Here is a 1,136-nt window from a genome sequence, read left to right as displayed (position 1 = left end):
GTCTCTGCCTAGTAACACTGGGTTCCTTTCTGGTCTTCAACGAAGCCAAGCTTTTTTCTTCTCCGTCTCTGTCTCTGTCTCTGTCTCTGTCTCTGTCTCTGTCTCTGTCTCTGTCTGTTTTGTGTCTGTCTGTCTGTCTGTCTGTCTGTCTCTCCCTCTCTCTCTCTCATCTGGAACATTCTTTCCTGTCTTCTCCACAACTTACCTCTTCCTTCATCAACTTACAGTGTCTTCAGAAAGGCCTTCCCTGACCATGCTATCCAAAGTGGTTCTGTACCCCTGCTCTCTTTTGCACGGCTCCTTACATGATGCAACTTTCCTGTTATTTCTTTGTTTATTCCTGCTCCCCTTGCCCCACCAAATGATGCTCTATAAGAGCAGAGACCTTGTGTGTTTTATTGGCCACTATATTCTTATCACCTTGTACCTAATGCATACAAGGCACATGCCAGCTTTCATGGAGTTTATATACAAGTGGAGGAGACAGGCAAAGCCCTCTACACAATGCACGATGTAATTTCAAGTACTAAAAGCTATGAGAAAGCACTGAAAGGGGTAGATAGGTCTCAGGGAATATAGAGGTTGATGGACAGACTGATGAGATGGCCTTTCTGGAAAGGTAATGTTAGCACAGAGGACAGACCACCAGGATGTAGCAGACTTTGGAAGATAGAGGAAAAGCAAGGATAAGGTAATCAAGATAACGGCCACCTTGGCAGTGTGTGGAACCAACAGGAAGCCAGTGTGTTTAGAGTTTGCATCTTCTCCGTGTGGCAGGACACCTCTGAACATGTATTTTCCAAAACACACAAACCATCACACTTGATCCTCTCATGGACTTCTGAGGTAGGTAAAAACCAATAAACATATAGCAAGAAGGAAACTAAATCTCGTCCAGATTAGAGTACTTTCTGTAAGGCACACAGTTCAAATATGATTCCTTGATGCAAAACCAATGATATGGGCTGCGGCCTGAAATCTTCTAGGGAGCTCTACAAACTACACGTGTCTGAGTGGTGCCTCTAGAAATAGGATTTAATAGGGCTGGAGAGATGGCTCAGTGGTCTAAAGCACCTACTTAGAACAAGCTTAGCAAAAGCATCAGGGACCGCGGTTCAATCCCCCAGCACCACATG

The sequence above is a fragment of the Octodon degus genome, unplaced genomic scaffold (assembly GCF_000260255.1).
Source record: "Octodon degus isolate 3935 unplaced genomic scaffold, OctDeg1.0 scaffold00007, whole genome shotgun sequence".
Taxonomy (NCBI): Eukaryota; Metazoa; Chordata; class Mammalia; order Rodentia; family Octodontidae; genus Octodon; species Octodon degus.
This window is presented reverse-complemented; position numbering follows the sequence as displayed.